The sequence below is a fragment of the Hetaerina americana genome, unplaced genomic scaffold (genome assembly GCF_022747635.1).
Source record: "Hetaerina americana unplaced genomic scaffold, ioHetAmer1.1.p SCAF_69, whole genome shotgun sequence".
NCBI classification, from domain to species: domain Eukaryota; kingdom Metazoa; phylum Arthropoda; class Insecta; order Odonata; family Calopterygidae; genus Hetaerina; species Hetaerina americana.
In genome coordinates this window covers 390,828-399,780 of record NW_027287305.1, presented here as the reverse complement: position 1 = coordinate 399,780, position 8,953 = coordinate 390,828, and positions in this window count along the sequence as shown.

Here is an 8,953-nt window from a genome sequence, read left to right as displayed (position 1 = left end):
CTTCCGAGGCCTATCATCCCGCCACCAACTTGATGACCTTCTCGAAGATTTGAGAGCAATCGGAATCAACGCCCGAAGAGGTCGTCAACTTACCGCGGAGGGGAAACCAATCGGTGTTTTTGTGGTCGCCATCACCCCATCGGAATCCTGGCCGATCTCCGCAATCAAGGCTCTGCGTAGCATCGGAAACTGCGTGGTTTTGGTGAGGCTTTACGTCTACCGAAACCCCCAGCTGTGCCATCGCTGCTCCTCTTTGGACACGGAAGCTACTTCTGCTCGGCCTCTCCAAGATGCCCCTTCTGCTCCGGAGGACACTGCCTCCAAGACTGCCCCCGCTCAGGCGCCGAAAAGTGCCCAAACTGCGACGGAAACCATGCTGTGTATTCTCCCGAATGCGGAAAATGGCACGCCGAAAAGGAGTGCCGTGACCAGAAACCACTGCGGAAACGCCGTGGATGCCGCATAAAAGGACCGCAAGCTTTTTCCTCGCAAGCAACGGCACCCAGGGAAAATCCATCCATTCCCGAACAACCTACAAGCTCCACAACGAAGCAGCCTGCTACGCTCGGTTCAAGAAACGCCTGGCGAGGAAGCGCCGCTTCCCAAGCTCCAGCCTCACAATGCTCCACGCCGCGATATCGTCTTGGTATCAATTTCCCAGCGCTGCCGCACCCTGCTGCGTCTGGACAGTGACCATCTGCCTGTCCTCCAGATCGCCGGACGCCCGCTTGAGAATCCACCCAAGTTGATACGCAATTACGAAGACGCCGACTGGACTCTTCTTCGTAACCGGATCGCGGACCGTATTGCCGCCCTACCGCTACCTCTGGCTGTCGGCTCTCCTGAAGAGATCGACTCCCAGGTCGATCTCCTGACCGAGACTGTGCAGTCCGCAGTAGCAACATCCATTCCTGAGCGCCAAGTTCGAGAATGGAATCATCTGGCACTTTCCAAGACCATCAGGGACCAGATCAAGGAGAAGAATCGGATCAGAAGACGATTCCAGCGCTTCCGATGTCCCTCGGACAAATCCCAGCTAAACGCCGCTCGACACCGCATCAGGGACGCGATTGCCACCTTCAGGGCCGCTAACTGGGAAAGGAAGGTCTCCTCCCTATCCCCGGAAGACGGCTCCCTCTGGAGGCTAGCGAGGTGCCTTCGAGGAGAATCTTGCGAGGAAGCGCCACTTCGATCATCAACGGGCTATCTTCGCACGCCGGAGGACAAAGCAGCAGTGATGGCAAGTCATCTAGAGGAAGTCTTCGCGCCCCTGGATGGTGACCCGAACCTGCCAGATCCGTTGCAGTCGCCGGTGACCCCGCCGAGACCTCCGCAGACCGTTCGCGACCCGAAGGAACCTCCTCCAATCGTTGACGAGTCGGACCTTCGCAGGGCCATAAAGCAACTTAAGCTCCTCAAAGCACCGGGACCTGATGGCATTGTCAACACCGTCATCGCGCAGATGCCAACCTCTTTGGCATCGGTTCTCCTGTGCATCTTCAACGCCTGTCTGGCTCTTGGCCACTTTCCAACTCGATGGAAAGAAGCGCGTATCGTCTGTGTACCAAAAATCGGGAGACCATCTTCTCCGTCGAACTTCCAAGCGATATCCCTGCTCGACGGCATGGGGAAGCTCTTCGAGAAGATCCTCCGGCGCCATCTCATCGCCATTGCGGAGGAACTGAACATTGTACCGGACCATCAATTTGGATTCAGGAGCGAGCATTCAACCACACACCAGGTCGCATGCCTGCTGAATTTTGTCACTGAGGGCTTCAACCGACGTACCACCACCGTCGGAGCCTTCTTTGACATCAGCAAGGCGTTCGACCGGGTTTGGCACGAGGGGCTACTCTGGAAGCTGCACTGCTTTGGCTTTCCCCATTGGTGGTCGGCTATCACATCGTCCTGGCTCCAAGGACGGACCTTTCGAATCATCTGGGTCCATGCCACATCTGCTAAATGGTAGTAGTAGTTTTAGGGGTTTGTAGGGTGCGTCGACAGCTATGGTCATTTTGCACCACTGTCATTACGTAAAACTTATGTTCCTTTTAAACTAGGAATAGGTAAACAGATAAATACGAATAAATATATAAATAAATAAAATAGACAAAAAAAAAAAAGGAAAATGCTAAAATCAAAAGCATTAAAATTATGCGCTCCGAAGCTAAAGCTGCCCCATTAAACCGGTTGCCCTTAAAAAAGTTAAGACTCGATTTATAGACCCAGAGTCATCCCCTAAAATATTTTTTAAGTCTCCCCTTATCTTCAACATGTCTCTGGCCCTTTGGTATGTTGTACATTCCGTCAGGATATGTTTTATCGTCAGGGGTTGGAAACACTCATTGCAGCGGGGCTGTTCTTTTACCTCCGCAAAGAGGTACGAATGAGTGAGGGCAGAATGTCCTATTCTCAGGCGCGTAATCATGACCTCTTCCCTCCGAATGTTCCGGATGGAAGAGGACCATGGTGAAACGACCGGTTTTATTGCCCTGAGTTTATTATTTTGAAGAGACTGCCAAGTCTCCTTCCACTGATGCAGGACCGAGTTCCGCAAGGCGGCCTTCACGTCCTCCATTGGAACCAAGGTGGAGTCGGTCTCGGGTTGTCGAAGGGCATCCTTCGCTGCCTGGTCAGCTTTTTCGTTGCCTCTTATGCCGACGTGACCAGGAGTCCATATAAAGGAGACCCTGTTCCCCTTTCTCTGAAGGGACAACAGGGTATAATGGATCTCCTGGACTATCGGGTGCACAGGTGCAAAGGCCGATAAAGATTTTAGGGCGCTCAACGAGTCGGTGCAGATGAGGAAAGAGCCATTGCTTTCTTTTATTTCTCCTAGGGCCGTCCTTATGGCTGACAGCTCAGCTGTGAAAATGCTGCAAGAAGTGTGCAGTTTTTTCCTCACGACTCCATGGTAGTGGGACACGACCGCATAGGCACATGCAGATTCTGACTTTGACCCGTCGGTGTAGACTGGGACAAAGTCAGAAAGTGAGCTGAGGACGGCACTGAAGAGCTGCTGGTATTCGGAATCGGTCGTTTTGGCTTTGCGGCGTGCACTGGCAATGAGTTTAATATCCGGCATTGGTGTTAACCAAGGCGGATACTTAGCATAGGAGACGGGGCATATTTGAGGAAATGTAAAATTTACCTCATTAATAAAATCATTAAAACGAACGGCAAAGGGCCTAGTTGCCCTTCTCCGCCTGTTAAATAAGTCTAAAAACCGTTGGTTAAAAACTATGTTAAAACAAGGGTGGATTGTCTCTGATAAAATTTTACAGGCATAGTTGCCCATTAAAATCATCCTGCGGGTTTCCAACGGAGGCTCCCCTGCGTCTGCAAGTAAGCTTGGGACTGGGCTTGTTCTAAATGCCCCGGTGGCCAACCGTATCCCAGCATTGTGGACACATGTGAGTGGTCTCAAGTAAGACTCTCGTCCTGAGGAATACACTATGGAACCATAGTCCAGTTTGGATCGCACCAAGCCTCTGTACAATAAAAGCATGGTGGAGCGGTCTGCTCCCCAAGTGGAGTGAGTTAAAAACTTTAAAACGTTGAGGGTTTGGCGACACCTCTCGCGTAACACGCGGATATGCTCCCGCCAGTTCAGCTTTTGGTCCAGGATCATGCCGAGAAAGCGGACGGACTCCACAAATGGAAGAATCCTACCCAACAGGGTTAGGGTCGGGGTAACGTGGTAACCGCGAAGACGGTGGAAGTGCACGCATTTCGTTTTCTCCATGGAGAAACGAAATCCGTTCTTTCGCGACCACTCTCCCAGTTTGTTTAGAGTCACCTGGGCTTGCCTGGAAGCGTTTGGCAGTCGTGTCGACCGGCAAAATATGGCTAAGTCGTCCACATAGAGCGATGCCATCACCGGGGCATTGATGCATTCCACCACGTCGTTGATGGCGATGGCAAATAACGTCACGCTCAGTACTGAACCCTGGGGTACCCCGTTCTCCTGTGTAAAAGATCGGGATAAGTGCTTCCCAGTCCTTACTTTAAAAAGGCGGTTAGTTAAAAAATTTCTGATAAATAGGGCCATGTTGCCTCTAAATCCCCACTTGTGGAGCGTGTTGAGGATTCTCTATCGCCACACACTATCATAGGCCTTCTCCAGGTCGAAAAAGACTGCTATGACGTGTTGATGGTGGAGAAAGGCTTCCTGGATGAAGTTCTCAGTGCGCACCAGATGGTCTGTCGTGGACCTGCCACGCCGAAAGCCGCACTGAGCGTCGGAGAGCAGGTGTCGACTCTCCAAGCACCACATGAGACGTCGGTTTACCATCCGTTCCATCATCTTGCACAGGCAGCTGGTGAGAGATATGGGACGGTAGTTGTTCGGGTCATTTTTGTCCTTGCCCTGTTTTGGGATTGGTATCACGATGGACTCTCGCCAGGCATTTGGAAAACTGCCCTCGTTCCAGAGTTGGTTGAGGGTATTTAGGACCTCCCCAATCGCGGTTTCCGGAATGTTCCGGAGAAATGCGTTGTGGATTTCGTCCGCCCCTGGCGAGGTGTAATGGGAGTCTTCGATGGCGGATTTAAGCTCCCAGGACGTGAAAGGCTCATTGTAATATTCGCTGGTAGGACCTGCACCGAAATTGAGAGGGACACTCTCACATCGCCTCTTCAGGTTCGCAAAGTCCGCGGCATAGCCCTCGTCACTGCTATTGGCCGCGAACTGACTGGCAAATATGTTGCTTATTTCGGCAGGTGAATTAACCACCCGGCCAGCAACAAGCAATGGCGAGATGACAAATGAGCCCTTGGACCCGGAGATTTTCTTCACTTTGTCCCATACCTGACCAAGCGGCGTGCGATGGTTGATGGTAGAGACGTATTCTATCCAGGAAGCCCTCTTGGCCTCCTTCACGGCCCTTCGAGCTCGCCCTCTCAGGCGGCGGTACGATGCCAGATTAGTTGCCGTGGGATATTTTCTAAAAATATTCAATGCTTTTTTCCTCGCCCGAATCGCCCGGTCGCATTCCCCGTTCCACCAAGGGACAGGAGCTCGATTAATTTTCCCGGACGTACGAGGGATACTTTTGGTAGCTGCCGCCAACAGCGTTGAACTTAGTTTATCGACGTTGTGCAACGCGTCGAAACTTGCGTCGTGTTTATATGTAAACGTACGCTTGAAAAGTGGCCAGTCCGCACGGTTAATACGCCACTTTTCCGGAGGTTTTGAAAAGGTGGGCGAAGAGTCTTCTTTAACGAGTAGAAGAGGAAAATGGTCACTCCCACAGAGATCGTTGTGGGTGGACATTATCAGCTTTGGGGCTAGACTTCTCGAGCATAGACAAAGATCTATTGCTGAGAATTCCCCATTGAAGCTGTTAAACCGGGTTTTTTCGCCGCTATTTAATAAAAACAGGTTAAAATCCTCAATAAAGTTGGATAAAATTCGACCTCTCCTATTGCTTTGGGTTTCTGGCCCTCCCCAGAGAGGATCATGGGCATTAAAATCTCCCATCAAAATGAACGGCTGAGGAAGCTGGTGGACAAGGGCTTCAAGGTTCAGGCGGGTCACCGGTGCACCCTCTGGCAGATACACGTTGCATAACGTCATCCTCTCAGGGGTGTGCACCGTGACAGCGACGGCCTGGAATGGAGAGTTCAGTTGGACTCACGAGGTGTAAAGGGCCTCACGGGCCGCAACTGCTACTCCCCCTTGGGCTCGTTGGCCACTTAGGTCATCCATTCTAAAAACAGTGAACCCCTTCAGAATACCCTTATCTTCAGCCTTAAAATGGGTCTCTTGGAGACAAATACAAGAGGGTTTAAAATCTTGGATTAAAATGGCCAGCTCCTCCTTGTGCCGATAAAAGCCATTGCAGTTCCACTGCAGAATGGAACACATTTAAAATGTTAAATTAAAATAAATAAATAAATATATAAATAAATAAGTTGACTAAAAAGGGAGATGACCAACTCTATTGAGGTTATCGCTTGAAGCGATGTTTCCTCTTCCACTCGTTTGCGAAGACCTCAGTATCAGAGATACTCTGGTCCTCTTCAATTACCTCCGGCTTCTTTGGCTTGACTGGAGGCGGCGGGGAAGGTGTATTCTCACGCCCTTTTGGCGTGTTCCCCTTGGTGGTTTTTAGTGGGCTCTTCTTTGAAGGGCCCACAGGAGTAGGTGGCTCCTTGTCCACCTTACTCTTTCCATCCTTCACCCTTTTTGGTTTAGGCACTTGCGTGGTTTCTATTGGGGATTCCTTCGGGATCTCTGTCTGCGTGGCGATGGTACACTTTACACATTGCGTGGTTGCAACGGAAGCAAAGGACCGGGAGAAAGTTGGAGCGATTAGCGCCCTGTATTTTCTCCTCGCTTCCGCATATGGGATTTTTTCCAGTGTTTTTATCTCCATGACTTTCCTCTCTTCTTTCATCTTCGGGCAATCACGAGAGTACACTGGGTGTGTACCCTCGCAATTCACACAAAGAGGTTCCGAAGAGCACTCATTATCCTCGTGCGCGTCTTTGCCACAGCGCGGGCAGGTGGCCTTGCCCTCGCAGCGCGACGCGACATGGCCGAACCGTTGGCATTTGAAACAACGCACGGGATTTGGGATGAATGGCCTCACTGGTACCGATTCATAGCCCACAAACACCTTGTCGGGTAGTCTATCACGCGCAAACGTCAAGATCACGGAGGTGCTGTTTACGTTTTCTCCGTTGCGCCTTGTGGTGAGTCGACGACAATCAGTCACTCCCTGAGAGAACATTTCTCTTTTGATTTCTTCGATGTCCACGTATAGAAGGTCGTAGTGACTGATAACTCCCCGACAGGTGTTAAGAGTGCGGTGCACCTCCACCTTAATCGGAATGTCATGGAGCGTTCCCATAGCAAGTAGTTTTTCGCTCTGTGTGTCGTTCAGGGTCTCTATAAGTAGTGTACCATCCCTGAGCTTCTTCACGCTCTTTGGGTCCCCAGGCACAATCTGTGATAACACTCTGCGAATTAAGAAGGGAGAAACCTTTTTCAAGGTCTCACCTTCCTTTGCACAAGACATAATTAAATAGCGCTTACATGCGCCGATACACTTTTCTCCCCCGCCGGTGTCCGGACGGGATCTTTTTAGTGGTGGAAAGGGTTTTTCCTCCATAATAAGAAATGATTCGTCCCTCGGCCTCCCCACCCGCCACGGAGCCACACATTTGGGACGCCACTCCGCCAAACCGGAGCGGTCGCCAGGGCTAACTTGAGGGATATAGCGCTTCTGGAGTGGTTGTCTGTTTCGGGGTGGATCTTCGGTGCAAGGGCCCACCAAAACCCTTACATCTCCGACCTCCCTACGCAGACCCCCACAACCTTGGCACTCGCCACCGGAGCGAAAACGCGACGGAAGCCGATTGACCGGGAGTGGCTAGCTCCCGGCCTCCCGTTTACACGAAATCCGGGGCCGAAGAGGGGTATCACTCCCCGGTCCATACAGGGCATCCGACACCCTGCTGGGAACCAGAAAGCTCACCCTCCAGGATCCCCTTTTCTCCCTTACGGGTCTCCAGGCACGGCAAACACCTGGGCGGATCGCAGGCCAGATGGTATGGCCGCTCACAGACAGTGGATCCACAGCACTGTCCGGACGCATCCCTTGCTGGCTTGGGGTTTGTTTTCGGGGTTTTCTCCCCGCCCTTTTAGTCGCCTCTTACGACAAGCAGGGATACTGCGGGAGTATTCTCTAACCCCCTACCCGCAGGGGGGTCCTGACTTGGTGCCCCAAGCCAGACGCCCTCGGGAAGCTATTCCGCGCCCCAAGTTAGATCTCCCTACGGAGAGGCAGATGGTATGGCTCCTTTGAATAGGGATCCTGGAGGATGGGGATGACGAGTCGCTGGAGGATATGGTAGAGGAAGCGGCAGCCTGCCACCCTTGATGTCGGTCGCAGAGGCCACAGGCCTACCAATTGGGCGACCCGATAGATAAAGGGAGACTGCAGTTCCTCTACAAAGTGAACAGGGAGGCCGCTTTTCAACACAATCTCCTCCCTATTTCCAAGATGCGACGTACCAGCCGATGTGGTTGCCGACTTTTTGTCTAAAGAAGAAGTAAGCCTTGGTGACTCCTTAGCCCAACGGTAATTCCGGAACTGTGCTTTAGCAAGCAGCATCGGGAGACGGCGACTCTCACGCGACCGATCACTCCGCTGGAAGTCCGCAGACGATTGCAGGTGGCCAAGAAAACAGCTCCTGGCTAGGATGGGGTCGCGTACATGGACTGGAGACTGGTGGACCCAGACAGGAGAGTGCTGGCCGCGGTGTTTGACCGCTGCCTACGCACCAGGCGAACTCCAAAGGCCTGGAAGTCCTACCACACGCTACTCTTCCACAAAGGTGGGGAATTAAATGACATCTCCATCTGGAGGCCCAAAGCCCTGATGCCCACTATGGCTAAGGTATTTACCGGCATCCTAGCAGACAGTGACAAGGTGGGCATTGCAAAGCCGACGAATTTCACTCCCAACCCAAAAGGGCTTCATCCCAGCGACGAAAGGGTGCTTTGAGCACAATTTCCTCCTTCAAGCGGCCATTGATGACGCTCGAAGGAACTACAAGGAGATTGCGGTCGCCTGGCTTGACCTTGCCGAAGCCTTTGGCTCCGTCCTCCACCCTCACATCCTCCGCATCCTAAGGAAAATGGCTATGCCGGAGTCGATGATACAGTTAATATCTGCCCTATGTACCGGCACGACGATCATCGCCGAGCTGAAGTCGGAGACCACGGATCCCATTGCCATCCACTGCAGAGTGAGGCAGGGTGATCTGCTTTCCCCGCTGTTCTTTAACCTCGCTATCGAGCCACTAATCCGAGCAATGCTCAACTCGCGGAGCACCACGGCGTTCCGCTTTGGGCCGACATTTCTGTTTTGGCCTCCGGCGATGACCTAATCGTCGTGGGGCAGGAGCGCGGGTATGCTTCGGAGCATCCTGCACGTGGCTA